This window comes from Andrena cerasifolii, chromosome 3, assembly GCF_050908995.1.
Source record: "Andrena cerasifolii isolate SP2316 chromosome 3, iyAndCera1_principal, whole genome shotgun sequence".
Taxonomy (NCBI): Eukaryota; Metazoa; Arthropoda; class Insecta; order Hymenoptera; family Andrenidae; genus Andrena; species Andrena cerasifolii.
Window position 1 is genome coordinate 8,253,410 of NC_135120.1, and position 13,048 is coordinate 8,266,457.

At 45.5% G+C, this 13,048-nt stretch overlaps 1 protein-coding gene across 4 annotated transcripts in view; it reads right to left on the reverse strand.

Moving 5' to 3' along the window:
* The window catches only part of Kug (FAT atypical cadherin kugelei), a 508,387-nt gene extending 502,710 nt beyond the window's left edge, over nt 1–5,677 (reverse strand). For all 4 annotated transcript variants that reach the window (XM_076808466.1, XM_076808465.1, XM_076808464.1 and 1 more), the window contains exon 1: nt 5,247–5,677. The gene's annotated coding sequence lies outside the window, so the exon portion shown is untranslated. The remainder of the gene's footprint in view (nt 1–5,246) is intronic.
* Nucleotides 5,678–13,048: the final 7,371 nt, after the last annotated feature.

Consider the following 13,048-nt stretch of genomic DNA (forward strand, 5'->3'; position numbering starts at 1 on the left):
AGCGATTCTCCACGATTTACGGTGTATCACAATTAATTGCACCGTTACATGACGCGTACCTATACAGTCCTATGAATAACGCGGAAGTTAATTAAAATGTATAAAACAATCAGCGGTACTTTGCATAAGAGGAATTCTTAATCCGTTGTTAATGGCACTGCGAGTTTGCCAGAGACGAGAATGAAAATTCACGTGGAATCGTTGCTACAAATTAATAGTTGCGACAGGAACGGATCTATTTGTCTGCGCCGTGGATGCATCTCGTAGAGAAATATACACTTCGCGTTACAATATGCTTGAAGAGCTTGGAACAGCGTAGCTTTGCGCGACATAATGCGTGTGGGAGCTCGCGAAATGCATGTTTGATACAAAATATCCCATCTAGTGTCTCAATTTGTACGGATATCTTGCGAGAAGGATGCGGCAGAAAATGATTTCATGTATCGGCCAGCTTTTCCTCCTCTGATTTTCGATGGATTCTTAAAAAAAAAAATGCTCGCCGTCAAAGGGCTTCTGAAATTTGTATGAAAAACTTAATACCGGTTGCAAAAGCGAATATTATACAGTCCAGGATATATCCTCGGTCGAGGGAGACTCGATTCTCCGCAGAGGATACTTTCAAAACAAAAAGGAAGCCACCGCGCCAATTCAAATTTTTTAATGAGGCTGCTGAGGGAAGACTAATTTGGTACACGCGAGTACGATGATTTTCCAGCCGTTCTCCGAGACCGCAGATATCTGATTCGTGGAATCATACGTCAGCGGACAATGAAAGCAAATATTACGGCTGGCTTTATAAAAACGCAACTGTAACAGGTCATAGCAATGGCAAAGGTTCCTGCTAATGCAGGATGCTTTACGAGATGGCTAACGAGAATGGCGAAGACTTTCTTCCAGCGAAACCATGCACATAATCGTCATATTGCGTATCGTGAGCTTCCACGTTTCTCGCCGCGCTATTAAAACCTGCGATATTATACCAAGGGACATTTCATTTCCGGCATTCTTCTCGCTCGCGATAAGTCAGTACAGCACAATGCCAAGTATTTATTGTCCCTTTCTAAACAACTAGAAAACAATGGAAAGAACGAGTTGCGTTACTTCCCTGAGCGCCTCTATTCCTCCACTTCATTCCACGTAAAATACATAACGATCAGCGCCAGGAAATGGTCGCCATCCTTCCCTATTAATTCGAATGAAGCACGTTCCGCAACAAATGCGAGGCAGCGCGATCCAAATCGTCCGACTGTGAAAGCTCGTGAAATGTGAAGGGAAATCTCGTTAAAGGACATTCAATGGACGTCGGAGCAATTTGAGGAACTGATCGCTAGGTCAGGGCTCACGTACGTCGGGCATTTATCTCGCTGCTCTACGCGCGTCCAGCGTGTATTTGCAAAGAAATATTTCGCGGCTGCACGTGCTGCTTGGTCCTCGCCTTTTTCATGCTCTGGTTACGATACGAGTGGAGGCGAGTTTACTTCAGATTGCACCGGGGTCTTACAAGCGTTTAAAACGCCGGTGACATTCTAGCTGCGTGTTCCGTACGTGTGCGCGAGCCACGGCTCTGATTTAGAACTTCGCCCGGCGAATACCCGCGGAGACAGTAAATAAAAAAGAGACGCGGCTAAGCTGCAAGTATCTCTCTGAAAGTATCGCGTCGGGGCCCTGAAGTGTCCACTGAATGCGTAACGAAAAGGGGGGACGGGGACGACGCGAAAACATGGCAACGATAACGACGATAGCCGATACTCCTATTACCCTCTTCGAGGAATCTACCGCCTCAATAAAAATCGCCATCTTCGGATTAAGATGGAAAGAATGGAGTCGCGTAGGAGCAGGAAAGCTATCGCCACTTCGGTCCTCGTTCCACGGTGAAATTAGCCTTTGTGACGGGGAGCCGTGCTCTCCAGAGGCCCGAGCCGAAGACGCGGCAGCTGCTCCGCAGTATTAGCTGACCCATCGTTGTCTCCTTTATGCGACGAGCAACCTTTTACCGGCGTATTTATTGCCGTGCTCGAGTTTACGGTACCCGCGCCGTAGACACCGGCGATTTTACGAGTCTAATGCTTTTCCCTGGGCTTTAACTGCTGAAATTCAATCGCCTCACTTTCTCTTTCCCTCCTCCGCCGCTCGAGGAGGGAGTTTGGCCGGAGAACAGGTTCCGAGCACCAGAAGAAAGGGATTCTTCGAAAAATTTTCGAAGTAGGTAATCGTGCCTTAGGAACTCCTCCTTTCGGATTCCTCCTTCCCATTTTTTGCTTTCCTTCGAGGGGATTCGGGGGCAGGTGGTACAGCCAGGTCACACTGGTTTCATCAACGGAGTGGATCAATCGGTACTTATCTACGGTGCTTGGTGGTATTGGTTCGAGCGACGTTTCTAGGACGGATAATGGATAATCGTTGGCCACCTGTCCCTGTCGTAATCTCGCAAGGTGTAATTAACGAAGCCTCGTTAACATGCGGTCTAAGACAAGGGGTCAAAGCACCCGCGGAAACTACGCGCGCATAGCCTTTAACAGCGTACTGCGAATGGCTGCTCGGTAATAGTTCGACGGGGACTGTGAGAAATACCGCGGCGACTGATCGCACGCTTTTAGTACGTTAATCTTATCGGTGGACAAATTCGGGGTGGTCCCTTAGGCGCACGCAAGGGAATCGACCGAGCAACCATGAAAAGCGAAACGCCACAGGAAAATGTACAGCTAACCGATGTGTATAAGTAAGAGGCCGTCCTTAAATTACGCAAGGGTAATTTTCGCGATTTCTTACCCCCTCTCTCCCCCAGTATAAGAATTCGTAAGATTTCGCAACCCCCTTCTTACGTAATATTTTCTACATTTAATTTTCTCAGTTATTAAAATTCTTTTAAAGGTTTGTATAATTCATTCAACTCCCTTTTGGGAAATTTAAACTAAAACTACTTTTCTGGAACATTAATGGTAGAATTTGTATTTATTGAAAATTAGATTAAAGAACGTTACGTAAGACACTACCTGACTCCCCCCTCCCTTGTAAGAAATTCGCGACCTCCCCCCCTCCCAAAAGCTTTACGTAATTTAAGGTAGACTCCTAATGAATATTTTACTGTTTTTTTTCATGTATTCCGAAAGTTATGTTTTAGCCATTTTTCAATAAATACGCGAACCTTTTTGCAGAAGCCGTTATAGTGGCCCGCGCGTTACATAAATCATTTCGTTTTGAAATATGATGTTTGAACAATTTCGTTTGCTGTTGCATTGTGAAGCGGTGCGCAAACAGGGGGGATTTCTCGTGCACACTCTTCCAATGAGATTTGGAGCTATCAACTATTCATCATGTAACTGAATAGCACGGGGATGAAACAAAATGCGGATCGCGCGAAGAGCAACAAGTAATGTTCGCGTTAAAGGATGAGCGAGGAGGCAGAGGGGACTATATCAATCTGCCAGAGGTTGTGATTTATCTTCGTCCCACATAATTTCATTGCAGCGAAAAGGTTGCGATCTTAATTCACGAAAGAGATCACGAAAACGTCGGTCTACCTTATCAATGCCAACCAGATTACAATGACAATATTGAGATGACCCAGTTTCAGCGGACCGCCGCACACGCTCTGCACGGAGAATCGTGTAAATATCCGCTGGAATAACATTTTGCAATTGCTCCGGCGACGCATTTGCACGTGAATTCGGAATACACCGAAATGGCAGTGTTGCAAACCACTGGTATTAAAATATGTACTGAACGAATCGACGATGCAAATGTGCGCGCGACACGAATTATCCCCCAGCATCCCCTTTCTGCGGTCCTCGGGTTAAAGGGCAATGAAAAACGGCATTCTTTCAATCGGCTTCGGTCTATCCACTTTAACCTCGCGTCTCGGGTCGGAAAGAGAAGTTCGCCCGTCGCCTGACGGATTCCGATGCCTCTTCCACCGGGCGACCTACGTTTCCACGGTGGAAAAAACATTTCGGGAACTGGTTTTGGAACTAAGAAACTCGTCCCGGACATAATAGAGCGGGGCCCCGAAGGATTTCAGCGTCCGTGGAAAGGAACACGCTCGTTAACTCTCGCGATAGCCTCGTCGCGTTAATTTAATGCGAATAAATATCGCATCTATCATTTCCCCTCCCTTCCATCGTCTACGCCCTCTACCTTTCAACAGAAAAATAATATTCCCAACGATAAGGCAACAAGCTTCTTGAAATAACAGTGTAACCCTCATGGACGTTCCGCTAAAATTTATTTAAAATTCCTTCGAACTTTATTCGAACGCAGTGTGCTTGAAAACTGTAGGCTCGAGCCTGTATTTTTAGGAAATACTATTTGTGCTAATTTAGATATTTACAGAAATGAAATTGCTCCGAAAGACATGGCCAACGAAAGATCGAATAATACTGAAACGGCTTTTCTTTGCCTGCGAGTTGCGACACCGCGAAGCCAGGAAACGAGAAACGAACGAAAGGCAAGTTTGTTGACACTGCGAGGCGAGCGATGCACTCTCGGCGAAAACAGACACCGCTAAGGCTCGTCGAAGTTAAACAGCCAAACAAACGGGTGGGTCAGGTGTCCCTTTAGATCAAAAATTCCCAGAATCCCTAGGCAACATCTGCACCGCGACGCGGCGGGGGAGTTTTCTGTCGGAATAATAAACTAATCGCTTGATTTCAAGATAGAAATAATACGCTCCGCGCCGTACACGGCTCCGATTCACATTCCCGCGACGCGAGGTTGGGCAGAGCCCATGTTTTCAGGCGAACGAATTCAGTCGATGACACATGCATCAATCCACCTGATTGGTCACTCGAGTTTGCCCGGTGATACAAGGAAAACAGTTGCTCGGGCAATTCAAATATCGAACCTCTCCCTCGGTGATAACGGTTCCTCTATTGCAGCGAGGTAAAGAAATGCACGCGATAAGAAACTCGCACATGTGACTGGGACGGAGAGCTCGGTTCGAGCGATTTGAAAATCGGAGTCTTCCTTTGGCGCGTCGTCAAACCGCCGGATCGCTGATCGACGACGCCATTTTGTGCTGTGCACGCGATCGAACGTTCCGGTCGATAAGACGAGCACGAAAGAAACGTTTAAGACGAAGCAAAGAAATACAACTTAGCTACAACTTGTGCTGCTTGAAGTCGAACTGAATATGTTCGTAAATCGTGCAAGGAAGCGACGCGGGTATACGCGACAGTCCCCGGCCGTTTCCACGCTCGAAGGAGCCTGGCGTCGAGACACTTGTGTGAGTGTGAAAGAAGACCACGCACCTTTTCTAACGTCGAGCTCCGCTCCCGTCTCCCCTGCTGCTCGAAAAAGCCCCGGCGTCCGTGCTTTAGATTCAGGTAATCCAAAAGTGTGGAGGTAGCTGTGGATTTCCAACCGAACACCGTGTTCGAGGGTTACCGCCAACACGCGTTTCCCTGGCGTGCCTCCGTGCCACTGAACTCACCCAAGTGCATTCATTCGCGGAACGAAACGAAAACAACACGACGAGGAGAAATACATATTTAATACGGCCGCGTATACACTGTCACACCGAATTTTCTTGCCACTGTACGTCGAGAGACGCGCACCCGATCACACGCGATCAAAACAAAGAGAAACTAGCAACACAACCGGGGGAAGGTCGCCTCCACGTGGAAGCCGGCGACCACTGGGAAAGAGCGTCCGTCACGTCGGAGCGGCAAGCCGAAACTAGCGCGCCGCGCGGCAGCTGACGAAGGCGAGCCTAGCAGGCCTCTCTTCCCTCTCTTTCGCGCGCCGCCACTTTCTCTCTCTACCTTTCGCGGTACCCCCTTCTCTGTCGCAGTCCCTCTGTCTCTACGCTCGCGAGCCCTGCTCCCCTCTACGGGCCAACGTGCAATCCCTTCCCCTTCTGTGCTGCTCCAGCGGCCGACGACGATCCCTTCTCCACGAACGATCTCTTACATAGACCAGCCAACCCTCGGTCCCTTTTCCAGCCGGAGCGAGTCCCTCTAGTCCTGCTATACGAATGTGTCTACCCGCACCGTGTGTGTACCCCGTGCTCTTTCGCTCTCCCCCACTCGGGAGAAGTTCGCCGCGTTATGCACCGGTGCACGCAACTTCGGCAACCACGCGCGCTCTCTCTTCTCCCCCCTCGGTTACCGCCAGTCTCGCGGACGATCGTCGCGCGATATTTCGGGGCTTTGATGAATGGACGAGGTCTGCAGGTATTATGTGCACCGGAGAATTCGAGTCGGCCTAGATCCGAATGATTCACGCAACCCGCCGCTAGCACTCGGGACGTGCCGATGGGCGTTTTTCAAATCGAGCCACAGTCGTCCAAGGTAAACGCGTGTTTTAAGTGTTTACTATTCTCTCGCTCTCGGCAGCCATGTTGGAAACGATTCGCATGACCATGACGACCGTTTCTCCAATTGTTTTGCTTGAATTTTCAATGTCTGTTCAAGTCTACTGAAAATTTACTTCAGCGATCGTAAGTGAATTTCTAAAGTGGCTGATAGCCATGTGGTGTTGAATAAAACGTGACGTGATCGATGGGTGATCGTTAATGAATACATTTCGATGATTAACACTAGAACAACCAACGATTGATGTATACATACAATGGCGGGCAAAAGTTCCCGGCCACATGGTTTTTTCAATTTTTCTTCCAAAAGCAAAGTCTAAAGATCTTTTTATTATTAATGCACATAAGGACATATTGTGTGAAAAAAACTACAAAAGAAATTAACGCTGTTTGTTTTTTATATGTGTTTATTCCAATAATTACTAAATTAACATGCTCAAAAGTTCCCGGCCAGATCGTTATACAAAGAAAGTAATACTCGCAATGCGTGTTATGACAATTTCTGAGTAGCTTAATTAATGTTTATGATTAGTATTTGGTATTCATGGCTTTTGCAGCAGTGACAGCAGCACAACGGCGAGGCATGGATTCAATTAACCGCGTAATATAATCATATGGTATTTTATTCCATTCTTCTATTAAAATTTTGAATAATTCTGCTTTATTCGAGTTTTTATATCTTCTAATACGGCTCTTTACTTCTGCCCAGAGGTGCTCAATTGGATTTAAGTCAGGGGATTGCGCAGGCCAGTCTAACACCTTGATTTTCTTTGAAGACAACCTCCCTTTGACCAGCTTGGATGTGTGTTTTGGGTCGTTGTCATGTTGAAATATCCACTTTTGAGTCATATCACTTCGAGCATAAGGTAGCAAATGATTGTTGAGAATATCTCTGTACATAACGCTGGTCATAAGACCCTCAATTTGTATTAAGGGACCAACTCCTTGAGCGGAGAAAGCTCCCCACACCATGATGCTGCCTCCACCGTGCTTTACAGTTGGTGTTTGATATCTGACGTCATTTCTGGTGCCAATCGGGCGGCGAACATATCGTTTTCCGTCGCTTCCAAATAAATTAAGTTTAGATTCATCAGAGAAAATAATTTTTTTCCAATCTTCGAAAGTCCAGTTCCGGTATTTTTTGGCAAACTTTAATCGGGCCATCCTATTCTTCTTCGTGATTAGGGTTTTTTTTACTACTAACTCGTCCAAAAATCCAGCTTCGTGCAATCTTCTCGTCACTGTATAGCGACTAACTTTGACAATATTTTCTTATTGTAATTCATTTGCGATATCCACAACACTCTTTTTATGATCTCCCATTGACTTACGCTTAATAATACGATCAGTTTTTTGTGTTGTCTTTCGGGGCCGTCCAGTTCGTGGGAGATCTACACCACAACGATACTTTTTAATTGTATCATTTACTGTTGATTTCCCGATGGATGACTTCCCGTTTGCTGACTACTTTATGACATTATTGCGTACTTCAACCGGACATCAACTGAACGAAACAGCCTTCCTTAGTATTCGAAATACTTAGCTTCTAAAGACGTAGAATCGAGACTGGCCGGGAACTTTTGAACACGCAAATGTAGTAATATTTCAGGTAAACACATATAGAAAATAAATAGCGTTAATTTCTTTTGCAGTTTTTTTTTACATAATATGTCCTAATGTGCAATAATAATAGAAATTTCTTTAGATATTGCTTTTGAAAGAAAAATTGAAAAAACCATCTGGCCGGGAACTTTTGCACGCCACTGTACTTCTAGGTATACTACAAATAAATTTTAAAGAAAAAACAAACGAAGATCAAAGCTATTTTACAGAATTAATTATTTACATATTTTAGAAAAAGTCATACAAAATTGTAGAAAACAAAATGTCCTGGAAATGAGTAATGGTTAGAAGAAATGCCAAACAAGTCATTTTGACCCCTCCCCCCTTGGTAGATCTAGTGTTAAATGAATAAAGCGTTAGAAGCTGAAACTTTCAATTGTAGTTTTTCGGACAAATGACTTTGACTGTTAGGAAATCCAGCACACATGGCGTCACGTGAACTCGATGTCTGCTTTTCACAATGGTAATATTGTGATGTCGAAACGAGCAGTTTATAACGGTAGGTGTTACAAGTTTTAAAAATCTCTTATCAGGATGGCGCCATAAGATACACTTCTTCGTAGTGCAGAGCCACATACCGGCGTATCTACGATTATTGTATCTTACCGTTTCGAGAAATCTCTGATGACTAACAGCTGCTCCTGACATCATAATAGTCCCCTTGTGTTGCGTATAAGAAATAAAGTCACTCGTAGATATGGATAAAACCATCGATCTGAATCTTTCCTCGGAATGTTTGTTCTAAACCCGTGTGACCAGCAAGGGAAAGATTGTTCTCTATCTGTCACTTATTTCTCTTATTCTTCTTGTCGATTGAATCGCGATTTACTGGCCGCCTTGTATGTTAATTCTGTTATTTAAAAAACTTCATTTGCATAATGCAATCGCATAGCGTACATTAAGTATTGAATTTTTAAACGCACCGATGCGAAAGCATAACGAACTAATATGTATGCTAATGGGAAACCGGAGTAACTGATGCTTTAAATAAACAGTTCCTTTGCGAAAGCTACGCCAAGCAAAAATCTTGTTTATAAAATCGCGGCGGAGTTTTTTGCAACGCTTCCCGTGCACGGCCAAGAAAGTTTTTCAAGTGTCTCTTACCCCGAGGCATTCCAGAGCCGAGCGAGAGCCTCTAGGATCGGTTTTACACTCTTCGCTTGTTTTTTGGGCAAGCCAATTTGTAAGCGAAGGATCTCCAGAATTAGCCAAGGCCTGCTTCTCTCATAACCATTATTTATAGCCTCGATTTTCTTTTTCTCACTGACCCGTGTTTTCTCGGTTTCCTCTTATTTACTGCCTCGTTAAAACTCCCTTACAACCAAGTTATCGTATTAACTATTGTCACGCGATTCGCCGATCACCACATTGTTCACGGCGCGAAGTTTCATAAACGAACAACTATCGTTACGTTAACATTGTGAAAGTGACACGTAAAGCAACATGGAGCTCAATTTACAGCTGAAGTATGAATCGCCTATCATACTTCATCGTACGGAATCTTCCCTACGATGCGCAAGATTTACGTTTTCACGCCAATTTGCACGGTGTACGTGTAACTTCAAGGAACTTGGTAATTACTTGATTTAGTCTTCAAGCGAGTTGAAAGCGATTTTCCGAAAGCTCCCGTGCATCTTGAGCAGAACGAAGGCCTTTGAATGTACTCAAATCAGCATTTGGAATTTCGACGGGACCAATTCTAAAGGAGGAACGCCGTTTCTGCGGTGGCTACGCCACCAAATGCTTAAGACTTAGCCCTGTTTCACACATTCGCGGCACGGCACCGTTTATACGGTAAAAGGAACGAAGATCATATGAGATCTTTCACACTTACCGTCGCCGCGTAGACGGAAGTCTCTTTGAAGAACTCTTTGTTTCCTTATTTTGTTTTAATTCCTACCATAAACTGACTTTGCCCCCTTTTTTACTCTGAATGAAAAATTACCATATGATTGAATTCGCCATTGTTTATTTCGTTTGACCTTGGAGAAATTATTGCTATCGATTACAAAGCACCATATCTTCTAATTACTTCGCAATAAAATAAAATAAAGTTTTTCCGAAAAGTGGGCAATGTCACCCCGGCGCGGACAAAGTCACCCCAGTTTACGGTACCAAAGTATACGAAATGTAAGTTTGATTAATCTGTATCATTCTGCAAATCATTCGACATTCCCTCCGATACCAATTGGCGGGCAAGTGTGCATTTATTTAATTCTTAACGTCCGTATAATATACGTTTCCATCCACTCGCGAAGACACATTCGCGGTTTCGATCTCAAGTTTCCAAACGCTTCCTTTCGCCTTGCCCTTTACACTGGTCGTCGCAACACCTACCGTGTGCCAGTTATAGACACCACCAACGATGGTAAATTGCGTCCGGATCCGAACAAACACGTGACCGCAGTACTATTTACTCCAGTAGTTGGTAGTGCCTAGAGTAACGGACCAGCCATGTACCAGGAACTTGCAGGAAGGGTGTACAGATCAAAGACCACTATATATTTCTCGCGCTCCCTCTTCCTCTGCTTCTAAACTATCTTCTCTCATCGCTTGAAATTGTGTTCGAACACTGTTACTCGGTTGGCCACCGTCAAGTTTTCTGCAGCCATTTGAACAAGCGATTCTTCCAGCAAATTTCCATTAATATCAACGCGCAGAAAGACATAACACCTTCGGCTCCTCTCCCGGCAATCTTAATGATTTCGCCGCTGACATACGCCGCGACGTACCGCCGTAATTTGGCAGGGTGATCGCGCGGTCGATAAAAAGAATGGGCACTGAAGGGAGCGAGATATCCCCGTGGGTGGAAAATGAAACGTTTATTAGGGGGATGGGGGTGGGACCGTCCTCGGATCTAGACGCGTCCAGCATCCCTCTCGAGCGGCTCGTTACCCAACTAATTTGGCAAGCGCGAGCCTTCTCGCTGTTTACGTCCCTGTAGCAACAACGTCCGTAGCGGGGAACGTGCAAGCTGGCCTGGAAAAGGAGCGAGGCAGAGAAGCGTTCGATGGAAGGGGATGGATAGGGATGGAGGGTAAGAGAGCCGACAGGATTTCCAGAGGTAAAGAGCGGTCAAGTCTGGACGAGAGTCGGAGAGAGTCCAAGAATCGGTCGGCCATGGCACGGCCAGCCGCGGTACGTACCTACTCAAGGCTATCAACCTCTAAGCTTCCATTAACTGCCCGCTGTCGATGTGTGCGAGCTTGTCCGTGGGCTACACGTATAAAAGGGTCATGCCCATTCCGCGCTATTTTACCCTCGCTGCCCGCAATTTTGCGGTCCTAAGCTGGCCGGCTGATTGCATCGCGAGAATTTTTATCGCGGTGCAGGGACCCACGGCCTTCGGATATGCAGATACATACGTGCATGACAAGGCCAGCTTGCCGTTTATTGGTTCTCATAGAGTCGATTAAAGTATTTCATCGTTCGATGGCGATTACCTACGGAGAGTCGATCGATTATTGCTATGGACAGACTTTTCGAGGTTGAACTCTTCCTTCGATTTCCTTTCAGTTTTCGAATACACACGCGAACCTCGAAGTCTCTTTTTTTCTCTGCACCCTTTTTTATGATTTATCAGTCGCCTAAGATGGTGGCGAGATACACCGGTCCGACGCAGAGGGTGGCGCTAACAGGTTCATCTCTGGCTCACAATGAGTCATGCTCGATTATAAAAACTAGTCGGACAAGGCAAATCGAAGAAAACAGGGGAAGATCGAGTCCGATTCCAGGTTCATCTCCAAACCAGGCACAACACGCCTTTTTCTCTTGATAGGCTTCTTAAACAGTTACAAATACACGCGTCGATATATCGTCAGATGAAAAGTGCGGTATAGACCTATTCGGATTTACGATATTTTGAACGTAAGCAGGTCAAGAATCGTACGTCTCCGTGAATTTATCACGGGTTACTGACGCGGGTTGTTGAAGTTAATTTCTACAAGGTTCTTAGAGACGATTTTATCAGAAACGAATCCACCGCAGAAAAGCGGTAATAAGTATAGTTTTCTGGTTTGCGCGCCAACAGTGCGGCTCGCTCGGCATGGCTCGATCTTCGATCGATTCCAGAAGATCTCCGTGGGGATCGTGACCTTCGTCCGGTCATTATAGCCGTCATAAATCATTCGGGGAAATTACATCGCAAGCTTGCGTGATGAGAGAATTACTCGTCGGTGTATAAGGGAATATTCGCCCGTGGAGGCATACGAAACAGTTTCCTCGTTGGTTACAGGCAAGGCTCTGCGAAGCCTCCAAAGATTACCCCATTACGACCATCGATTTCATTCCGCGTAAGGTAAATACCCACCTTTCGAGAAAGTTGTAGCAACTTCATTCATAATCATCCACCTCGACGTTCGAACATCTTTTGGATCACGCAATACTCGTTCCGTTGTCACGAAAAGATCGATCGACTTGAGCACAGTACCTATGTCCCGTAAATTGTGGCGCAAGCAAGCAATATTATTAACCATTTCGAAGTTAACGAACCGAAGAAAACAACAGGTGTTTCGAATTTTCGATCTTCGCTAAATGCACGTTCATTATTTCTCTCTCTCTCTTTCGGCATGCAATTCGACAACTGGATCTCGGATCGAATTAATGTCTGCCAGCAAGGGTCCGCAAACAATCAGTGCGATTATCGCGGTGGAATCGTAGCGTTTCACTGACAGATAACGAAACGGGCCCCGCTGAACGTTGATTAAAACTGCAATTATTGAGCGTGACCGCAGAATTCGATAAAAGCCGAAAACACCGCTCTGTCTCCGACGGTCACGTAGAATAAATTTGCGGCGGCCGTAGCTCCGACCAAACGGAAGCACTTTATGAAGATTTACCGATGGTACCATCGAAAGATATTGGTTCGATGTAACTTTCTCCCGAGGCACCTCTCGCGTTTTCCAACCCGCTCCCTCCGGATTCGTAACTGGTACAATTATATGCATGGTCGGCGATCCTTCGAGAATAGTCCTGTCATGAACTCATCGTCTTTATGCCGACGATAATTTGCTCGCGGTCTGATTATTGAAATTTATTCCAACCAGTAGGTACGTTTATCGTACGGAAAAACGAGAATTGCTGTCCCTTCACATGGTAATAGGAAAATTATTGGCT